A 23,687-nucleotide genomic window follows, 5' to 3' on the forward strand; every position below is an offset into this window, starting at 1 on the left:
CTGCCTTGTGCGGCGTGCAGACTTGACTGTTGCTTTGAGTATGTGCCGCCGGCAAAACACAGCGCGGTATCCTTGTATTCTCTGCATGTTTACATGTAGCTGTTAGTTTCTCTAAAGTATGTCATTCCACAAAAATTTTTCAAAAGTATATCATTCCACAAAAATTTTAACGATAGATATGTGATGTATTCCTTTAGAGCGTCGTGATTTAAGAGTTTCTACTTCAACAGTGTTATCATGTATAATTTTGCGAATTCTATATGGACCGTTATAAAGCAGAAAAAATTTGCGACGTAAGCCTTTTCCTTTGTGAGACAAACGATGAGACTTAATTAACACCTTTTGACCAACTGACAAGATTTTTAAACGACCAGGACGCTTAGCTGATTTCTCTCTTCTAGCAGCCGCAGATGCAATATTTTGTAGAGCCAGGTTGACAACTTCAGAATGCCACAGTTTCCATGAAGGCGGAAAAGGAACGATTTCAGATATGCGATTTGTCGGTGCTTTGTTTTTTAATATCAGATTATACGGTAAAGAAGTTGAGTCATTAGGAAGTTCATTCAGAATGTTTTGAAAAATATGAAGATACTGATCCCACGTTCTGTGATTCTGATGAGAATAAAGACGACACAATTTATTGATTTCCTTCATCCATCTCTCTGAAGCGTTAGATTGAGGGTGAAAAAGTGAAATGAAAATTGGTTTAATTTTACGACGCCGTAGAGTACGAAGCCAAATTTTAGAACAAAACTGTGATCCATTATCTAATATAACCTTATCAACATGACCAACTTCTTTAAGAAAATGTTTGATGTAAGCATTAGATACTGAACGAGCTGTTGCTTTGCGTAAAGGTGTAAAAAACACATATTTTGACGTCAGTTCCACTGCTACGAAAATGTACGCAAAACCATTAGTAGAACGAACCACTGGACCGAACAAATCGACTGCAGCCATGTCCTTTAATTTCGCTGGAATGATAGGAAACAACGGTGCCTTGTGAGAAATTGTTGGCGGCTTAGCCTTTTGACATAATTTGCATTTGGCCAGAACAGATCGAATACGTTTTTCCATATTACTGAAGTAGCAATTTTCCCGTAATTTATGAATGCATTTTCTGGGACCAAAGTGTGCATAACTGAAATGCGTATACCAAATCAGCTTATTAACCCACTCATCAGGAATACAAACTAACCAAACAGAGTTGTCGACCGATTTTCGTTTAAAAAGAATGTCAGTGCGAACTGAATAGCATCTAGTTTCTCTGGATCTGGAAGAATACCTTCTGTAGAAATAATGTGACCGAGAAATTTCACCTGAGAACGACCAAATTCAGATTTTTCTAAGTTCACTGTAATGCCAACTCTTGCAAAAATACGTAATAATGAATCCAAAATTTTGTTGTGCTCACTCCAAGAACGTTTAGCAATAAGAATGTCGTCAACATATGAAGTAATATTGTCACGAAGATAAACAGGTAAAATTTCGTTTAAGCTACGAATGAATGCTGCAGAAAATATAGTAAGTCCAAACGGCAATTTCTGAAATCACTTTTGGGTAAATTATTTATATCCGGTTAATGTTTACTTACTCTCTAGATAGATTGATAGTAGAAGAGTTGTTTTGACAGATGCAAAGAATAGTAAAAGAGTAGGCAGCGGTACACAAAACTAAAAGGGAAATAGCACCACTACAGCTCGCTATGCACGCTACGGCACATATTCACTTAGAGTAGTGAATCCCCTGAGGACATTAATAGCCGCACATATTTTCTAGTTTGTGACTTAGTGGCAAATTTGGCGGAAGTGCGTACGTAAATTGATCTAACCATGCACATGGATGTATGTCAATCTTAGAATTGCGGAAGATCTTAAATTTCCGAACAGTCAAAAAGTGCTTATAGTCAAAGTTTTCGCCTCGTGGCGACAAAGACCTACCGCGACTGTTCCAGTCCGAATGTCGATTATTGTTAAGTTCACGCGCCTCGCGCTCTCTTATTGCATCCCGTAAATGAAATAAATTACTTTCTTCAAACCCCTCTGCTAAACTAAGACTTGTCAATTTATCTGAAATATCCTCAACTCTTTGCGATAAGTCACCTATTTGTTCTTTCTGTTTATTTACGCCTTCCGTAAGTGTCGCGACTCGGGTTTCGGTATTGTCACATTTAGTAGTTAACTGTTCACACTGTTGCGTTAAGTTATTTATTCTGTCATTTGGTATGGATTCCTCGATTCTTTCAATTATTTCTTCCTTATCGTGTGCACGTTGTAAATTTAATTCTGAAAAGTTTTGTACTATCACGCGATCTCTTTCTTACTGTTCTCTGTCCTGTTCCTCTTGTCTAATTTCTATTGAAATTAAACTATTATTGTGAGCATTCAAAATCGGTTGTACTTCTTCTCTAATTTCTTTCTTTGATTGATCTTTCATGTTTTTGAAACACGTCCCTATTCGTGAGTCTAACCGTGTTGTCATTGTTTCCATCTCGGTTTTAATTGTTCCTATTTCTGTTTTTAATTGAGATTGTAACTGTGATCCCAGTGAGTCTAACCGTGTTTCCAATGTTTCCCTATATGTTTTAATTTCAGATCTCAAAGTTCCCATCTCAGTTTCAATTGTTCCTATACCTGTTTTAATTGTTCCTATTTGTGATCCCAAATTTAATATTGCACCCATCAACTGCTCCATTTCTTCTGTCGTTAACCACGCAATCTGAGAATTTTTCGATTGTGAAAAATTTTGAACTGTTTCCGGTCTATTTTCCCTACTTATTAAATTGTTTTCCACTACATTATTCATGACACTGTTTTCCTCTGTTGGCGAGTTCGCCATGTTAACAATTTCGTTATTCTGACTATTCATCATTTTTGCCTTTTTCATCGATCGCGTAATCATTTACAAAATATACAAAACTCGTCACTGTACGAAAATTATACACAATGACTCCTTATTTTCAACAATACCATTCACACTAAATATTTCCCTCAAACACGATTAACGATCAATTGAAATAATTGCACTAAATTGTCAAACGCGTACACAAGACAACGAAATAAAATTCTGAAAAAAATACCGTTAGAAGAATGACAATTACCAAATCTACACATGGAATATAGACTACAATTACTAAACTACAAATTACTACAACAATACTACTGTCTACTATTTTTACAATCAGAATAATTCCAAGGGACGATCCGAAGCAGCGGTCGCCACGTGCATGGGGGCTTAATTATTTAAATATGAAAATACTTTTTAAATTTTTAGTTTAGCTGTATGTCCGATTACGCTGTGTCTCGTAAACGGTTGGCCCTGACTAGTATTATTACGCAATCTGACTGCATAGTACAACAACAAAGAATGAAGGAAAATTTTCGTTAACACAGTTAATTAATTAAGTCCCCAGCAACTATAAAACCTACAAAACCAAGGCACAAGTATAACTGTTCTGTGTGTGGAAGTATGACTCAACGTACACATCTGGCACGGTTCTTCTTCAAGTAATTAAAAAAAAGAAATACTATAATTGCGTAAGGAAAGCAGATATACACTCTAATACAAGAACACAAGCCAGATGCTTTTTTGACTGAACCTGTAATGACGCATTATTTAAGACATTGAGATAATAAAGAGAAAAGGAAATTTTTTTTTCTTTTACCTTCATATATTGACGAAAATCACTCTAATCATTACAATATATCTCCACACCGACTCTCTACTACCACATCTCAACAAGAACTCTCCACCACGATCTCTCGACAAGCACTCTTCACTAGCACATCTCAACAAGCACTGACTACCACGAGTTCTCAACAAGCACTGACAGTGGAGGCGGCTGAATAATACTCTTTGGCGCAATCTCTGGCGCTGTGGCTCAGTGTAGCCACCTTTCAGAGTTTCATTCCATTTTACAAAATATCGACAAAAAAGTCTTATCAGATGTCAAAGAACTGTGCAGGAAATTTCTTGGAGATTTGAAGCGATATATTCAAAAAAGATTGCCTGATAACTTGTTTATTCTGAAGACGATGGCCAATCTTCATCGACAAGTTGCCTTATCTCTAATAAAACCGAGTGTATCTGGCATTTTAACTAAAATACGGCGTCAAGAATGAAACAGAATCCGCATGGAATCAGTTGCAAAATAAGTCGTAATCGAATGTAACCTACTCCGTTGCATTTTCTACCGAGGTATTTAAAGATTGTGATCCCGCTGGCGAAAAGCGTTTTGGACATATAGCCAAATTTTCAATGCCAGTACTCACGCTACCAATATCAAACGCAAGTGTCGAACGTGCTTTTTCGACGAACAGTGTAATTAAAAATAAATAACGTAGTAACCTGTCTCTTGAAGTGCTTCACAGTATCATGATTACGATTCACATTGAAAAGAGACTGCGGTTCGTGTGTCAAATTCGTTCCATCCACTCGTATGCTCGAATTATTCAATGTCAGTACATGTGATCACAAACGCGCAGGCAATGGTAAAACACAACATGATACCCAAGCCTTTGGCGAAATATTCCATGTTTTGTAAGTCGAAATCGCAGTACATTTTATCATTCCCGAAATATTTTTGTTTCTCGCTAAATTAGAATAATTCGTACTGGGCGTTATTTTTTTTCCATTATCATGATTGTCTTAACTTTCAGATTTACTAACCTTGAAGTTAGTGAACACACAGCATTAATATGGTTTTCAAATAATGAATCAAACATCCTTTCATAAAAATGTCTATTTTTATATCAATTAATATCATCACAACGCTTAAGAATTAGTCGATAAAAATTTGCCAGTGTCAGTTTATCATAATAGGATATTTAGATTGTAAGTTGCATTGTATAAAATACAACTATGCAAATAAATTCATTATTTCTTCCAACCCGGATGTTTCTATCAAATACAGATGCCTATTCGGAATTTTAGGCGGTTCGAAGGAAAATTTAGGGTGATTTCGAATTGATCCTAGGGGGAACGTTTTGTAGGAGTTGGCAACACTGCTCACCTCTGTTTGCACTGCTTCATAATTTGCGCAGGTGTTGTTTAATTTTCCGGAACAGGTGAAAATCAGATTGGTCAAGCTGTGCCTACAAGGAGCATTTTCGATGACTGTGAACCCAAGACGTCGGATTGTGACGGAATTCACCGATCCCGTGTGTTGTCAGTTATTGCCATGCTGAAGGAGAGGATGCTTCGACTTCGAAACTACATTACAGCGTGCAGTTTCTCACACAGCGACATAGTTACGTTACAGACTGTCGTGTTACAAACTGGAATTCGGAGCCCTCATGCGGCAGAGGGATGCAAATACGCACACATTAAGAATAAATAAAATGGAAACAGTCACCGGAGCATATTTCAAACTCAAGAATTCTGATTGAGCCGTTTCATTGCAATACAAAGTCATGTTTTTACCCTTGACAAGGAACCTCATGAATGCGAAGTCGCAAAAGGCCAATGATGTTTTAGCATTTGACGCCCCACATTCTGCCTACCATGCACTCATAATATTACCTCCTAATGGCAACAAGGGGAGGGACTAAACGCATCCAATGGTGAGCACAGCAGGAGAGATGATCTGCTTGGTCGACGATTAACTCACAACAGTGCTACAATGCTAGTGGTACTTATACAAAGCAGAGCAATGCCAACGATAAACGAAGAAAACGTTGCTTTATATGATCATCTTGTGGTGTCGCAGGTCTTCTTGTTATTTCCGTGCTTGCTACGAAATAGGAAGAGGAATTCCGCCTTATGCAAGACACCTTTTTTCTGTTTTCTTTCACCCTGACATGTTTCAGCGCTTTTCGCGCTATCTTCAGTGGGTTATAAAATAAAAAAAATAGCTCACTAAAGATAGCACAAAAAGTGCTGAAGCATCTTTTAACATTTTAATGTTGGTATAAGAAGTTGCCGTCTCTTTAACCTAAGAATAGATGATCAATGCAGCTAGCCTCTATCTCTGTGTAATGTCTTGTTTGTATAGACGTGTATCTGTCGTCTTTAACATCCCTTCACCTTCACACATAAGTCTATACAGTAAAGTAAGGCCCTCCCAGTTCTTGGCTGATCCGTGATAAGACAGGCGAAAAATTAGACTAATGGAGGATTCATGGTATTATCTCTATTTTAATTCGCTCTCTCACTTTCTCTCATTTATCTATGTATAGTTTTTAATATAAGATTTCATTACGTGATATAGTGATAAAAAGAATCAGCCAAATAGAACCTTCTGTGGAGTCCTTCGTCTTGGTAATCAGCGGCTGGCTTGCTGTAAGAGATGTTTACATTTATTATTACTGTTAAACACTACAGTCAGTCGGGAGAATCAATCGTTTGGACAATTTGTTCCTTTTACGAAAGGTTGCGAATTCCAGATGTGTACGAAGCCTTTTTGGACGATTTAACAGAGACTCAGTGATTGCAGGCTCTCTTAGACACAACTGAAACTTCCCCACTAATTACAGGGCCAACGTGATCAACAAATGATTCAGAAAAAACTCATTCGTTAATTCACTCCAGAACAAAAAAGTCACAAACCTTATTTATGGAGGAAATCGTGTATTAAATCCATCTCCATTACATGTCCAGATCTCCGGTGATTCCACGCCTTAATTATTTTCCTTTTACAATCTCTTTCTCTTCAAAACACACCGACAGCGGCACAAATGTTAATTGGCTCGCTTTAGCGAGAAGAAAAGCAGAATATGTATCTCTTAGAAACACGTCAATCCCTCAACAGATACTCCAGAAGCTGTCCTAGTTACCACTCTAACAACCATGGAGAATGCATATATGCATCTCTGTTATTTCAAAGAATAAATGCACTAGAAAATACTTTGGCGTCGACGAGCTGTCGCCGCATATATTACGAGAAAATCAGATCAGATAACTTTTCCAAAGTGAATGAATGTGGATGGTTTGACTGAAAATGATTAATTGGTGCGTGGTAGAGGGTATTTGCTGTGGGGACATTACAATGTCTGGGTGAAAGAAAATAGAAAAAAGGTGTCTTGCATAAGGCGGAATTTCTCTTCCTATGTTGCTTTATATCAACAAGGTGGGGCAAATAAAAGTGACCTGGACAAGTGAATACGATTGGACGTGGATGCATGCACGCAGCTGCACGGCGTGACACGCACGCCGCGTGTACGCCCGCCACGTTATCCACGTCGGCTCAGACGGTAGTGCGGGCTGTGTAGTGTGAGTGGAACAGTGCAAAGGGGTGATGGCACTCACAGTGGAGCAGCGGGTGTTCGTTGTGGGCAGTTACATTGATGGGTGTCATGTATTATTTTGGTGAGTGAATTTTTGATATCTGAATCGATTTTAAGCCAGCAGCGATGTGGTAAGCTGTATCACAGAAGTTAAGCTAACATCTTTGACCTGCGCGAGGGCGCAGGGGAGCAGTTGAAGTTTGGCTGTGTTTGAGTAAAGCAGACAATGTTTAGCTCTGGTACCCAATGGAGTCGTGGAGTCGAAGTACACCTGTGTTAAAGCTAAGCCGATAGTTTTAAAGAGTGTTGATGAGGAAACAATGGCAATTTTATGATTGAAATTAAAATTTACTCGCTTTGTTCAATGAACATGATTACGAAACAGATTTGTGAAGGAAGAAATCTAATGGTATGTAAGGTAAATACAATAATGATGTTATTATTTTTTATTATTACTGCGCCATCGAACGAACTCGGTTATTGTACTGAAAGTTGTTAGATTTGAGAGGTAGGAAAGTGTATTGTTTGGATGTTGAGAAGTTCATTAAATTTAAAATCTGCTTTGAGCAATATTTCTCATTACACAAAAGAAAACAGAGTGTTGTCATTTACGCTCATATTTCTTTTTTTTTTTTTTGCCAACCTTTCTCTCATAGTTCTTTTTAATGGGTGGTGCAATTAACAGAAAACTCATTGCACCTCCCGAGTCTCTCTCTCTCTCTGTGCAGATACGCTGATTTGCAGCTTTAGCATAGCAGCGCGCAACACAGACTCGTACTGCAACGCGTTAGCCAGATTTGCGGAGATTAGAAGTAAGAGTAAAATATTTTGATTACGTTGTACTAGCGGTCGACGAACCACCGGTGACGACGTTGAAAAATTGTCGTGATATACTGCTTAATGCAAAAATGTGAGAAGCGAAGAAAATCAAAGGTCAGTGACAGTAGTGAGTGTCAATGGAAATATATCGTATCAGAGAAACATAAATACACAAATGAAATATGACAGTACTGCTAGGAACAGAGTTTAAAAAATGTTGGTGGTATTAGCGATGAAAAAATACACTGAATGAAAGACAGATGCTACTGTTGCTTCTCTGTTACCATCATTGTCATCAAAATGCGCTGACTGCGACCAAACTAGCTTGAATTTTTAATTAGATCCGAGCCCACGCCAAAATGGTCTTGTTACGAATTGACTGGAAGTGAATCTTTAAAGATCACATACTTACACGTCGAGGCGAAGTTTCAAACAAAATACCAACTGAGCTCCTTTGGCTGTAAATACCCATCTTGGCATTTAAATATGCAAGAAGAGCATTTTGGAGCATTCAACAATGCACGATAGTTATGAGTATGCAGTCATTCTTTGTGATATTTTTCAAGAACGTGTGCGACGTATAGAAGCTGATGCTGATCAATCTGCGAAATCATTTTTGATGAATGTCGGGTAATAGTAAAGAATACATATAAAAGTTCAGAACTGGATTATGATTGTGAGCTTACTAAAAGTCACGCTGATGGAGATTTAGGAATAAGTTTATTCATAATTATCTTGAAGGAAATCCATAACTGGCTTCTGATAATGAGCTTATCGGTAGTGATCGTGAGGCCATTCGCAAGTGGATTCTGATTGTGAAGTTAGTGATGATAATATTGGTAACAAGGATATAATATCACAACGTTCTGATGAAAAAGTAGATTTAGACGTGAGTTAGCATGGTTCGCAGCCAACTAGATGTTTCAAAAGTTGATTTTGACAGTGTTATTTATTTGATCACAGGATACTTCGTCGAAGTTGATATTGTAACAAAATTTCATCAAACCTGCGTGGCTAGAAACATATAGATACGTGGAGATTCACCGGAATTTCACTTTTGGTTGGAAAGACAGATCAACCAGCGTTCCATGAATCGTTCGGGATACCTACGATTGATGAAAATATACGGAAATGATCCGAAAGCTTTGGATTTAGATATATTAAAATGCTTTCAGATGTGATTGAAAAGCTTTCGAAGTATGTGTACGCATGTCTACTTCATACCCATTTTGTCTTCAATATTTACATCGCTAAGGTTGTATACAGCCCATGCTCTTTTTCAGGATCTATGTATGTATAACACAAATTATGAAAGAATAAACAGGCAGAAAAGTTATTTTGGATGGCAAGGGTCATGGACAACTAAAGGACAATATGAAAAAAAGTAGCAATATATTACAAAAATATATAGAAATAAAGATGATTTAAAGGCGCTTACAAAAATACTTTTACAATGATTGAAATTTTACAGCTGCAACAGTGGAAGCAATTTCTTTTTTGCAGACTATGAAAGATGCAACTTATGCATCAATGTGTCATTGTCCTTTTGCTGAAAAAAGTTCTTAACATTCTCACGGCCCGAAAGGTGTTCTTACTAGTCAGCATTAGCAAAAGATACTGTGTATCGATCTCATGCTCCTCATGTATAAACACAGGGAAATCAACTTTTTCTAGATAAAATACCGCTTCTTCATGTTCGCTTGACTGATGAGTCACTACTAACACGACAGACTAAAATTAGCGGCTTTTTTCAGTGTTTTTAAATATAATGTTTGGTTTTACTGAGTTATTTCAGAAATAACTACAAAATTAGAACTCAAATATGGTGACCTAACAGCACAAGCATCAGCAAGGAAGTGCAGAGTACCACTGGAGAAAGTTGAAGCGAAAAATTTGAAAAATATATAAGGAAGTTTATCGAAAAATTGATTTTGTCAAACATCAAACAGAAGGAGTTGTACTTGAACGTGATGGTGTAAGCTACGTAACGGATTGTTTTGACGTAACTGCGTATCATTCACACGTATACGATGCGCATGTGATGTAGTATATAAACAGAAAATAGAGAGTACAGTTTTCAAACTATCTTGTCGTCATTTTTTATTTCTTCTTCATACCTGGCCAAACATTTTATAGTGTTTTACGAATTTAATTTTGCGCTGAATTCCTATCACATATTATGGAAACAGAATTTTTATAATTTATCTACAGTTTTCGTATGTATATTTTGTTAAAAAGGAGACTAAAATTTCTTTGAAAAAATCAAAATGGCCGACACAAAAACATCATACTACTCCTTCTATTTTAAAATTGTTTAGTTCAAGGCATTTTTGTGAATACATTCGGTGATAATCAACGACTCCACGTATGGGTTTGAAAAAATACTAATTTTTTTCAATGGTCTAAAACTCAAAGTTAGTAAAAAAACTTTGTTTAGTAAATTGGATTTACCCACTAAATTCAACACACCAAGATATGTTACGAAACAGATTTTATGCCCCCTACGATTTTTTTGCGACGTGATTGACATTTCAACGGTATCTTCCCTTACGGTACGCGTTTTGGAGATCATGTTTACCAGGAATTTTTATTGTTTGGGTCCATACCAAAACCTCGGAAGGTTGCCTAGCCTGCAATCGTATCAGCACCAATGTCGGTGGATGTATTCCGCTGTCAGAGGTAGCAGAATGACTTTCATGTATAAATTTCGACTTGTTTGGTTTCCATAAAGAGCCTCTCAAACTGATACATCCTTCATAGTTTGAAAATTCATCAGGGAATAACAAAATGAATCCATGATACTTCTGATCTCTTCACTAAGCGTGTAGAATTGTTATAGAATTTTCTATAACGAAATTAGTGTAAAATAATAGCAATAGCTGAAGATGTAGCACAATCTCGAGCTACCAAGGAATAGACTCTTTCTGCACTTCAGTGTAGTATGTCTACTCTATTACAAACAGCCCAACCACCTCTGATAATTTACCAACACATGATGCTACTACGATGTGAAGAGCCACATAGCACGCTCGAAAATTTTCTCTAAAATATTAGAAACAGGAATGTAAACCTATTTTACAAGAAATGGCTAGAATCTACCAGACGGAAAGCAACTGGTGTAGATTCATCTTGCTGTGGTTCCTGTGATAGTCCGAACTCAAAGGAACGACAAGTCTACTTCTTACAGAATCTTTCGTTTCATACTACGACGAAAAGAAGAAATTTTGACTGGGTTGGCAAGCAAAAGCAGTCTAGAGTCCTCACATACAAAGGAATACGGGTAATTTCAAGGGTGTAGGTTGATATCCATGGCGGTATCAACAAAAGATATGTGTTAGCGTCTTTTAGGGCACTACCTTCGGCTTGGAAATCTCCTGAAGGAAGAATAAGGTGCACTGCCGTGAACTTGGAATGCTAGTGTATGCGGAATTCAGTCGCTTGTGATTTGCCCATTTGTATTCCGACGGTTACCAGCACACTTTTGGCAAGGCAGAGAAGGTTCCGTCTCCAGCCGTTCCGTCTGACTCCACGGGATTTCGGTGCCTTAACAGTGCTGTCATTTACGCCCCCTCCCCCCCTCCTCGCCAAGGTTGTCCCTTTTGAGGCCAGCTTTCACTTGGCCAGAAAATGATTTGGTTGTTTCTCTGTACTAAAAGGGCTTATAACATTGGACTACAAATCGCATAAAAGTTTATGAGATATGATGGTCATGTTTTTCACTTATAAGAAACTTTCGTCTTGAGCACAAAATTTTTATTTTATTTGTTTATTTACGCGTTTCGGCATTTCTCCATTTTCAGAGAACACTGTTGACACGAAGTATCGCCTCCAGCTTCCTTCTATGTGCCCTTATGCTTAGAAAGACGAGCTACTTTGTATCATTCACTACAGCAACATACTACAGCTGTCCCTCTGGAAATGGAAAAATCCACTAAGGCGTAATGATGAAATTAATAATAATCAGAACAAGATTTTCATTATAACGATCAGCTATGTTTAAATAGAGGATTTGGGTGTTCGGTTACCTGCATTTAGATATCCACACCACATAAAGGTTTACACTCTTCAGACCAGAGTTCAAGCACCTCAGCGCACTACAGTGGAGGGCAGCAGCTATTATATACTGCGCAACACAATTAAAGCTCCACTTTTTCGAAAGCTCATAAATTACTTCAGTTGTGACATATAAAATTGAAAATGGGCTCAAAGGTGCCTACTACCTTCTTCTGTAATTATGCCTCGCGACGCCACCTTTGATCTCAAAAACGCTTCAAACAGAAAGGCATCGACACATGCGAAAAATTGGCCAGAGGTCAGAAGTTCGTAAGACGTGTAAGGCAGGTTAGTAATCACACACTGGCGCCAAGTTTCAACACAATTCTGCCAAACGCCACCGCGACGTGTCAGGTAGAGGTAAGGTCGTCATACCGCCTCTTACCCACATTTCACCCTTCTTTTGACTCCTTTGCGGTGGGAGTCAGAAGGGCCACACCCAGCGTCTAAATCACACGAATTTGTTAGGAGTCACCGAAGAAAATATTTTAGACACACCGCCGCTCAGAGTCAACACGAAAAGGTCTCAATGGTTTGCTTAAAGGGCGTCAATGAAACCTCCCTGTGGCGGTGATTCCCGCTCATTTCGCTGTCGTAAACAACTGCTCTCAGTACGATGAGCAAGACGACTACATTTTGGACATCCTATGTCGCAGCAGACACCCCTGGACGTTTCAACCTGTCTCTAAGGTCTCTGTGGGACTCTATCCCCATGAACGTGACGGCACCCCTTTGGAGTGCAACACGACAGCAATTTTTGTCTTGTGTACAGGATGGAACCACCAGGAACCGTTCAAAATCTGAAGGTAATCCGAAGCATTAGAGGGTGCATATGCTTTCTCGTCTCTCCTGTTTTACACTTTCTTTTTGCATCGTCACGAAGAGGCACTACAACGACAGCTCCGTGAATAAAACAGCGAAAGGCTCATCAAAGATCCTTCAGTTGGCCAATATCTTCGGTTGAAGCTGCCAGCATTTATTGAGAATTTTAAAACCATGCCATTACAGAGAGAAACTATGAAGTAATCGTATGCGCTTACAGGTAAGCAACTTCTTCTTTATATGCCACTGCTGCAAGTTGCCTGTCTGAAGGTATCTGGGACGAAGACACGTTTTTCAAATGCTGGATAACGTGGGCAGCTGCCACCGAAGGTATTACCATATTTGGGGGCGGGGGGGGGGGGGGGAGGCGGAGGTAGGTCTTAAAGGGATCATTTCATTCACATGTATCAATTTCGCACACATCTGTGCTCACGCAACAGTTCATGAAACAGGAGGGATGAAACAGCATAAACGCCCTTTGCTGCTTCAAATCCAGTTCAGATTTTGTTGAATGACTTTGAATGGTCCATTGTGGTTCCAACCTGTAAACGAAAGTAAAAACTGCAGTTGCACTTCATTCCAAGGGGTACGACCACGTTCAATGGGGATACAGTCACAAAATTCTTAGAGAGCGAGACTGCAACGTTTGAGGGTGTCAGCAGTGCCAAAGGTTACCCAGAACGTCGTCTTGTTGCTTATCCAATTGAGAACTGTTCTTTTAGACAATGAACTGTGTGGGAATCAACGCCACAAGGAAAGATGTTGTTTCATTGACTCCCCCTGTAATGCCCTCTCAGGCCTTTTCGTGTAGATTCTTAGCGGCGGTTGTCTGAACTCCTTTTCTCGCCTCCCCGCAAGAAAACTACACTTGGTATCGCTGTTCTGACCTCCATCTCGGAGGCGTTAAAAGAAGAGTTGATATATGGGTTAGAGGGGGCGTGACGACCTTCCCATCGTGGGACACGTTCACAGTGGCTTTGGGAAAAATCGTAGTGAAATTTCGTGCCAATATGACATCATTAACCTACCTTTCATGGCACATGAATTGAGCTCTGGCCTTCTTTCGCATGTGTCGACGCCTTGAGAAAGAGAGAGATGGCGCAGTGGTTAGCACACAGGACATCCAATTTTAAGTTTTCCGTCATTCCCCTGAATCACTCTGTGATAATGCCGAATTGAACTCTAAATGGCAGTGCCGATTTCCTTCTCAGTACTTGAAATTATAAGAGCTCATTCTCCTTCTCTAATTACCTAGAATTCGTCGGAAGTTATATCCTAATTGACCTTTTTTTTTCCTTCGACGCCTTGCTGCTTGTAGCGTCATCGAGCTCGAGGATGACGCCGCAGGACGCCATGCTGTTGCACTTTTACAGAGGAAGGATGTAGGCGCTTCGGAGCCAAATTTCAATCTTGTACGTCGCAATGGGGTTGCAAAAAAGTGACTGTTACATTGTGTCGCAGAGTGCAGTTGCGTGCAGATGCTAGTCAGTATGCATAGCTTTGCAGTGAATCTTATGGTATAGCGTGCCATTATTCCGTTTATTGACGACAACACCAAAAAAATGGAGTTTTCCATTAATCTTCAATTTCAGTTTCAATTTTAATCCATAAAAGTGTTAAAGGAATTAGCTCCTTTTGACCAAACTAAGAAGACTTCTTCAACGTATCTCCAGCAATGTTTATGTTCTAAAGCGACCGAAAGAAGAGACGAATTTTTGAATTTAGGCCTGCCACCAGTAATGAAAGCTTTCTTAGAATAAAACGAAACAGATAAGGTGACAAAAGGTACTCAAATGGATCTGATGAATTATTTTGAACAAAATTAAGTTAATAATACTCATATAATATCCATTAAATGTCAACCTGTTATCGTTCAATTTTACACTTTTAAACTGAAATGCTACAGTTATACAACTTACATAAATTTAACCCTTGTTTTATACTGATTTCTGCAAACTGCCGATGTTGAATGGAATTTCTGAACGAAATTTTCCATTCTATTGTTTAATTAGGCAGTGTTTTTTTTTTTTTTTTTTTTTTTTAGATTTCCTGTGTTACCTAGCAGAAAGGAATGTATTTGTATTAAGTTAAGAATGCTATTACGCAATTAGTACAACCGAAATTATTTCACTCTTGAAGCATCCAATATATTCCCACACTATTAAGAAATTCACGTAGGTTCGCACTAATTAGCTTCAACTGACAACGAAATACAGTAATGAGTTCAATGAAATTAAAAAGTAACTTCGTTTAAATTTTTTATTTTTCCATCTTTTATTCCACCTCTGAAGGCAATGGTGGATTGTAGGAAGCATAGTCCTTTGCAGCCAATAGTTGTAGTTCGTGCTGTTGTTCGTGCTGTTGTGACACAATTTGTTTTGGAAAGTTAGATGCTTATTTAATTTTAATAGCATATGGGTGGATAGCTGAGAGGATGATGTTATTAATTAAGTTCCCTTCGTGTCAAATCCCGGCATTTGCCTTTCGTCTGAAGGAAAATCTCTCGGTCGGCTAAATCCCAGTTTGGATTGGCTGCCTGTTGTTCGGCGTATATCTCTTCATATTATCTCAGTGGTCCTGCTAACTTTATATTGCAAGCTTTTAATTTTTTTGATATAGAAAATTCTCGTCTAATACTGTGGAGGATGTGAAACTTGAAAATCTAGTCGATGTAGAGAATATTTTCATCTATAGGAGGTGCTTGAAGTAATTTTGCTCATTAAGTTATTATTTCGTCGAGGGTTGGAACTTTAATGGTGGCAACTATTTATTTACAGGTCGTAAAAAACAGATACGTGTTTCAAAGTTTTACTGACCTCAAAGTAGTCACCAGCATTATGTATAACCCGTTGCCATGGATGTGGAAGTCGAATGATACTCTTAGCAGTGCCAGTTGTGTTGACGGTCCGAGTGGCACTGTCTATTGCCCGACGAATTTGTAGCAGTTCTGAAGCGAATGCTGTGAAGGGTTTCCCTCAGTTTAGTAAATGAGTTAAACTTACGAGGGCTTAAGTCAGGGGAGTGGAGTAGGTGGTATAGCACTTAGCAGCCCCGTCAGTCAGACAAATCAGTAACAGCTTGCACTGTACGTGCTTCAGCATTGTCCTGCAAAATAATGGTCAGGTCCCGCAGATAGTATCATCACTACTGTCTCTATGCTGTTCATTTAAGCATCACAGCCTACGACCAGCTTAGAGACAGAAGTGACGACACTTTCTGCAGGACAGTGCTTAAGTTCGTACAGTGCAAGCTCTTACTGATTTGTTTGACTGATGGGGCTGCTAAGTGCTATACCACCTAATGCACTCCCCTGACTTAAGCCCTCGTGAGTTCAACTCTATTTCTAAACTGAAGGAAACACCTCACGGCATTGGCTTCAGAACTGCTACAAATCAATCGGGCAACAGACAGCGCCGCTCGAAGTGTCAACACAACTGGCACTGATCAGAGTATCCTACGCCTTCCACATCCCTGAAACGTGTTAACACAATGCTGGTGACTACTCTGAGGTCAGTAAAACTTTGAAACACGTATCTATTTTGTACGAGATGTAAATAAATAGTTGCTACTACTCAAGCTCCAACTCTCGTATATCAGGCTGCTACGTGATTTCAAATCCTTGAGGTGTTCTTGGTCTGTTGACAATTTCATTGATTCCTTGGTTTTCCATAGGATTCTGTTGGAGCGAAATCGATACTGTTTCAAGAATAACGAAAGGACGAAAAACACATTTGAACTTTTGAAAAATAAACGTTTTAGGGTCGTGCTACAAGAGCGGCTTCGTAGGTTAACTGTTACGTAGTCTGTTGAGCTCGAATATGGTGATTTGTTCTTTTAGTCTGAATAGCATGTACTTGGTTGTAAGTGTTTCATGAACGGAGTTTGTTGGGATCCCACAGTGTAGGTAACCACCTATTCGAAGTATTCTTCTGTCAGCAGACAGAAATTTTTCATTTGGTTGAGATCCAGATTCGAGAATGAGTCAGATATATATTTAGTACGTAAGAAGGGAAGTGGTTGCTCCATCTCACGTTTTCCGTATTTCATGAGACGTACGTCTCTTTTCTGACATTTTAAGACTTCGTCTAAATAGATTCCTACATATTTGAGTTCGGTTGTGGAGTAATTTCTTGTCCCCAGAATCAAATTATGAGTTTGTGGGGATCCTGTTGTTGGCGTTTAGTAAGATTTCTATGTGTGAATACGATAAGTTGACTTTTGGTTCGATTAGGCTGGATTCTCCATCCACTGAGCTAGGTTTCAAGTTTGCTGATGTAGCTGTTAGCTTGTTCATTGATTGCATTTGTGGTGGGTGCATGACACCAGTGAGTGGTGTCGTCAGCGTATACCACCTGGGTCTTAGGATGTTAGTAGCTGTGTATATGCAAGTAATAGTGGGGAGATGACGGCATCGTGAGGGACTTCCGCTTTGGCTGTGAAGTAGGACGATGTTTGATCCCAAACTCATACTTTTCTATTTCCCATGAGGTTAGGTATTAACTGTACTGTTTCATTTGGGAAGCTGTAATATAGCGTTTTGTGAAGAAGTCGCACATCCCAAACCTTATCAAAGGCGCATTCTGCGTCCAGAAAGAGGGCACCAGTTGCATATGTTAAGTTACATGCTTCTGCTAAGTCACTAGCTGGTCTTAATAATGGATCGGGGACATTGTGACTGGTTCTGAAAACAGCGTATTCTTGTGGGATAATGGTGTTGTCTTCTGCAAACTGTTGTAGGCTGTTGTTAGTTATTCATTCAAAGCTTTTGCCGATTATTGGAAGTAATGTGCTTGGTCTGTGTGAGTTAGGGTTCTTTTGAGTTTTCCCGGTTTTTGAATCATTCTAATATGATCACGTTTCCATTGGGATAGCACAATTTTTTTTAGTTAAGGCAGCATTGAATAAAATTTTTAATGTTTGAGCAAGTCCTTCTGGTAGAAGTAGTTTGAGATGAAATCGTCCGATGCCGTCATGTCCAGGATGTGTGTTTTTGCCGCTTAGTATGGCTGAGGCTATCTAACACTCTGTTATTTTTTTCAATAGTGGAAGATCGGCTGGTATGGTATTTTTGTATAGAAGTGAATGAAATTCCCTAGGAATAAGTTCCTCGTGGATGCATCAAATTTGGGGTCCATTTTTTTTTTTCGAGTAAATCCCATGATATTTCAGCCTTTTCCCTTTCTTCCGCCGTGACGGTTTTGCCGGTAATTCTTTTGAATTTACGACAGACAACGTTGGGGTTACGTGGATCGAGCCCCTGTGACTCACATTCCCATCTATCTGCCCTGAACTGAGGAATCAGATCTAATTTGCCAGAGGTTGAAAATCTCGCTACAGTTCTAAAGTTCTTTAATATCACACGACCGGTTTCGGGCTCTTATAAGCCCATCTTCAGGTGTCGTAACTAGCTGCTGTGCCCCGCGAGCGCCGTGATGGTTGTGTACAAGGCGCAGAGTACTACCTACGAGCGAAGAACAGGGATTTGATTGTTAAGAAGGTTCCATTCCGTTTTTGCCCTTTCATTCTAGGTATAGTTTTCTTTGATTAGGTTAAGAATGTGTGTAGGAAACCTGTCTTTACGTTCTATGAAGGTTTTCTTTGATGCATTATTAGTGATAGCAGATTGCATGATTTGGACCATTAGCTGGTTATAGTTTCCAAGGCCTACAATGGTATTAACGGCTGTCGTGTTGGGCTTTTTGCTTCAAAATTCTCTTCTGAAGTTCTCTATATTAAGGTTTTTGGAGTCATGAAAGTTTTCCTGTTGTGTTTGTCATTTTTGACGTGGATAGTAGCCGTTGTTTTTATGATGATGGTAAGGTATTCGCTGGAAGTGCTATCACTTATTTCCACTTCACTGCAGTGACTAGCAGTCTGAGGTGTGGAAACAGTGTAACCGGTTCCAGTGTGACTCATGAAAGTAGGTGAATTATTTTCTAGGTGGATCAGATTGTCGTTTAGAGCTGCAGTGATGAGGTCGCCGTTTTTGTTCTTGGTTTTGTCGTCAAAAACAGAGTCGATTTGGCATTAAGGCCCCCTGTTATGAGTGCTGTGCCAAGAGTAGCTACTTAATCAAACAGATCTATTGATAGATCCCTAGTGGCAAAGACATATACAATTGCGAAAGCCGGCCGGAGTGGCCGTGCGGTTCTAGGCGCTACAGTCTGGAACCGAGCGACCGCTCCGGTCGCAGGTTCGAATCCTGCCTCGGGCATGGATGTGTGTGATGTCCTTAGGTTTAATTAGTTCTAAGTTCTAGGCGACTGATGACCTCAGAAGTTAAGTCGCATAGTGCTCAGAGCCATTTGAACCATTTGTTTAATTAGTTCTAAGTTCTAGGCGACTGATAACATCAGAAGTTAAGTCGCATAGTTCTCAGAGCCATTTGAACCATTTGAGCCAATTGCGAAGAAGATCGGCTTCTTATATTTTCCTGTGATTTTTAGGACAATTGCTTGGCGGGTTTCCAGGTTTTCTGGTAAATCGAGTCTTACAGTGGCCAGTTGTTTCGTATGAAAGATGGCGACTCCTCCTTGTGAACAACTGCCTCTGCCCATTTTGGGTTTGTCTAACTTGTGGCATATATAACCGAGAAGGTTAATGTCTTTGCCGAAGCATTTGATTTTGGCAATTCCAAAAATTATATTTGAAAAAAGGGACAGCATTGGTCGTATATTTTTTACTATTGCAAAATCAATTTTCTGTCACTGAGTGACCATCTTCAGTGCTATATTGTATAACTTAAATTGGGATGCACTGTTGTCACTAAGCTTACGGCAATCACATAGACTCTATAGCACCGAAGATGGTCACTCAGTGACAAAAAATCGATTTTGCAATAGTAAAAAAAAAAAATATACGACCAATGCTGTCTCTTTTTTCAAGTATACCTGTTATCTGGTCGTAGTGCACAAGACAACATGGAGTCGCCAATCAATAAAAATTATATTGTTTTGTTCGTTAACGAATCTTTCTAAGAGCTCGTTTTCAGCCCAGAAACCATTTGCGCTGACAAAGCATATCGCTGCAGTGTCTTTTTCTGGACGTAAATGTGAAATGATTACCAAATCTGTAGAGTGTAGCAGTAGGTTAGACTTGGGCAGATGAGTCTGGCTGATTGCTAACGTAGATTTGTATCTTGTTCCAGGCATGCGTAATATCCATATTCTGCCGGAGTAAATTTCTGGGAACCGTTTTTATTGTTTCAGTAATAAGGAGTTTACGTTCCAGAAGAATGTTAAGTAATGCAGTGGTGAATGCACGCAGAATGCTTTCAGTTTGTGAGCATTCCAGCACGGGGTAAGTAGATGCACTTGATCTTCTCTGTTCTGTCTGTGGACATGGGTTGCTTCAGCCCATCTGGGTAGTTTGGATCGGTGGCGAAATGAGTACCATTGCAGCTGCTGCATGTAGGCGTCTCCTATTTAGAATCTAGTTTTCAGTTGAAAATCAAGTGAGGTCCGCTAGATTTCCCAAATTTGGGTCCGTTGCGACAGTTTTCGGAGGTCTGCTGGATACTTGCACTTTTTGCCTTGTGTGGTCTTTGGAGGTAGTGGTCTGGACGGTTCAACCTTATGTAGTACGCAATCCATCCTGAAGTACTGTGCAAGATGTTTGTCTACGGCTTGCTTGTGCTTAGAGAAGACACATATATTTTTGATGCGTCGTTTTGTGAGTCAGGAGTAGACGCGCTTTGCTTTTTTAGATGTGGTATCCCAGCATCTTCAACTGCCTAATTGGTGACGCCCTGCTCGACAATAGTGATGAAGACGCTTAGGAAGCGTCCACGTGGTTTCCAATCAGGCTGTGACTTATTGTGCGTGTTTATTGCGTTAATAGTAGCTTCCTGTCTATAAGTGGTGCCAATTTCGTTTTCTCTCTCTCTCTCTCTCTCTCTTTTTTTTTTTTTTTTTTTTTTTTTTTTTTTTTTTTGAGCTTTGTTTCAAAGTCAGATTGGTAGTTGGTGAATTTCACACTGTTCCTTCTGAAATTTATCTCAATCACGAACTGTGCAAGGCTGAACTGCTTTGCTTCTGTATGATAAGACTTAGCGAATTTCTTGGGGTCCAGGTTTCAGTGACAACACTTCTAGGTTGAACGTACAGATCAAACTTTACCGGGTTCTGTGGACGCAGTGGAATTTCGTCTCGAGCTACGCCTGCCGGAGCGTACCTTTTGAAAACCTTCGTCGTCATGATCTCAAGAGATTCAGTATCATGAGAATAATTGGTTTAACAACGAATATCTGCCTGCGGGTCTGACAAAGATTGTTGAGGTGATGAGATTGTTGGGGATCGGTTGGTGACTGTTGAGATTCTGCCAGTGTGGTTGTGCCACATTTGTCGTTTTTCGTAATGTTCTTTTTTCGGCGTGTAGAACGTTGATTCTGCATGATTCAATAGCTTTTTCGCGTTTTCTACACCTGGCGCTAAACTCTGGGTCTGAGCCTCGGCAGACGCCGGTTGACTGACCTTGGAAGGAGCCCTGGCCTGCGGTATACCCAAACAACCCTCCCCTAAGTGTGGCTGTCATACAACTAAGCCTTGTGCATCTTCTCAGAGGGCAACGTCTGCGGAGATGTGTATTGAGTGGAAGCTGCCCAAGACATTTGTATTACAAAGATACGTGCAAAGTGAGCACTAATGCATCTGCAAGATGTTCTACCTAGTTGCTATCTCCGATGTACAGTTGATCATTTCATTTTGAAAGATCAAAACAAGTGTGAAGAATAACGAAAAGATAATTAGTTTACCAAAAAGCTGCAATGAGAAGCTGCAAGCTAGAGAAACAGATTTATAGAAAGCTGCAAATCAATAAAGAAACATTAAAACCCAAGAAACAAACGGAATAAATGGGTATTTTTACTTTTCTTTTCCATTTTTTTTCAGGGGGTTACATATTTTCTAAAAATCTAGCTTCAGAAATTGATGTATCTATGCTCGATTTATGTAAAACAATGTTTAACAGTCTCCTTTTGAGTCATGGGTGTTCGTAATAACGGTATATTGCTTCGCAGTGACTCTTCAGTTAGCCTAAGACACGATGCATCGCAGGCTACAGAATATAATTTCGTTCACTCATACAGGTTTCCAGGAGCACGTTCCGTCTTAACATGGCCAAACACCTCACAGTTTGGCCACATGTCTTACAATCCGCTTTCATACGAGTTTCTGTGATGTGAACGTGGGGTATAAGAAGCTGTCTCTGGATTGTGTAGGGAGTGCTCTGTGAGTGCTGATTCTCGTAATTTGCGTAACCTGCCTGAAACTAACCACAATAAGTGTTGGAAGTAAATCGTTCCGTCCATTAGACTATGACGAAATATTAGGATTTAACCTCCAAGTGAAGAAGATTATAGACTGGATACAAGCTTGGATTGGATAGGGGTGTGAAAAGGAATTGGGGAATCATTCTCAAAGGAACAAATCCCGCATTTCTCAAGAGTGAATGTGGGGAAAAGACCTTAGAAAGCCTAATTCTGAATAACTGGCCTAGGATTGAAATATCTCTGTTGTCCAAAGTCTCAAGCACTACGCCAATCCTCCCGGTGTCAACCTGTTCTCCCTTTTCCACAACTACTGAGGTACTCTTTCGGTCAGTACATATTTAAAGTACGTTGTGAATTAAGATCAAACTCTTGTTTGGTTTCACTGCGCTATTATTTTCTTCCTTGCTGAATTGCGCCACAAGCCTGTCACCTTCTACGTTTTTTTAAAATAATAGGAGTGCTTATCGCAGTTCTATACGATCGGTGGGTACGCTTACATCCTACATGTCCCGAACAGCTGGCTGCTGCAGCCGATGGAATTTATATTTCTGAATGTTTTCTAATGAACACACCACCATTTGACTGTATTGTTGTTTATTTAATGGCGACCTTGGTTTCGGACATTTATGCCATTTTCAAGTGATTGAATATATTTCACTAACATGCACTGAAGAGCCAAGGAAACTGGTGCGCCCACCTAATATTGTGTAGGCCTTCGTGAACAAGCAGAAGTGCCGCAACGCGACGTGGTTTGGACTCGACTAATGTCTGAAGTACTGCTGTAGGGAACTAACACCATGAATCCTGCAGGGCTGTCCACAAATCGGCAAGAGTGCGTGGAGGTGGAGATCTCTTCTGACAAGGGAACCTCCCCATCGCACCCCCCTCACATTTAGTAATAAGTGGCACAGTGGATAGGCCTTGAAAAACTGTACACAGATCAATCGAGAAAACAGGAAGAAGTTGTGTGGAACTATGAAAAAATAAGCAAAATATACAAACTGAGTAGTCCATGCGCATGATAAGCAACATCAAGGCTAATGGGAGCTTAGGAGCGTCGTGGTCCCGTGGTTAGCGTGAGCAGCTGCGGAACGAGAGGTCCATGGTTCAAATCTTCCCTCGAGTGAGAAGTTTACTTTCTTTATTTTCGCAAAGTTATGATCTGTCCGTTCGTTCATTGACGTCTCTGTTCACTGTAATAAGTTTAGTGTCTGTGTTTAGCGACCATACCGCAAAACCGTGCGATTAGCCGACGAAAGGACGTGCCTCTCTAATGGGAACCGAATACATTTGATCGCAAGGCCATAGGTCAACCGATTCCTCCACAGGAAAACACGTCTGATATATTTTATACGACACTGTTGACGGCATGTGCGTCACATGACAGGAATATGTTGTCGACCCATCTAACTTGTACACTTGGCGAATGGGTAAAAAGATTCTTCTACCTTGCCCGATTTAGGTTTTCTTGTGGATGTGACAATCACTCCCAAAAAAGTGTG

This window comes from Schistocerca serialis, chromosome 7 (assembly GCF_023864345.2).
Source record: "Schistocerca serialis cubense isolate TAMUIC-IGC-003099 chromosome 7, iqSchSeri2.2, whole genome shotgun sequence".
NCBI classification, from domain to species: Eukaryota; Metazoa; Arthropoda; class Insecta; order Orthoptera; family Acrididae; genus Schistocerca; species Schistocerca serialis.